Raw genomic sequence first — 524 nt, forward strand, 5'->3', positions numbered from 1 at the left:
TCCGGGCGTCCCTGAGCCTGCGGCTGAGCTCCCTAGACCCCGGCTGGCTGGAGCGGTGTCAGGGCGCCGCCCTCCTGCCCCCACAGCAGCCCCCGGCCCCCCACTGCACAGGCTCCTCACCTCTGGGTCCAGGCGCCCGCCCTGAGGCACCCCTGCCCGCCCCTGAAGTCGCCGCTCCACAGACCACCCTCATCGGATCGGGGGTTCCCTCGCCTGGCAGCACCCGAGGCCAGAAGCGTCGCCGGAGCGGAGCGGCCGAGGGGAGCCCTGGGCAGGCTCCGCCTGAGGGGGCGGGGGCCACAGGGCAGGAGGAGGCACGGCCCCCCCAAAGCCCCCCAACACCCAGGTGCCACACTCAGCCTTCCAGCACGGCCCCATGGGGAGAGCGGGGGGCCTGGGCAGCACCCACCTGCGCGTCCCCTCTAGGCCGGCCGCTCGGGACGTGGGTAACTACGTGCGGCTGCACCTGAAGCAGAAGCGACATGTGCGGGGCACCCCGCGGGGCCGGCTCCTCCGCAAGCAGG

This window comes from Condylura cristata, unplaced genomic scaffold, assembly GCF_000260355.1.
Source record: "Condylura cristata isolate star-nosed mole 26May11 unplaced genomic scaffold, ConCri1.0 scaffold00015, whole genome shotgun sequence".
NCBI classification, from domain to species: domain Eukaryota; kingdom Metazoa; phylum Chordata; class Mammalia; order Eulipotyphla; family Talpidae; genus Condylura; species Condylura cristata.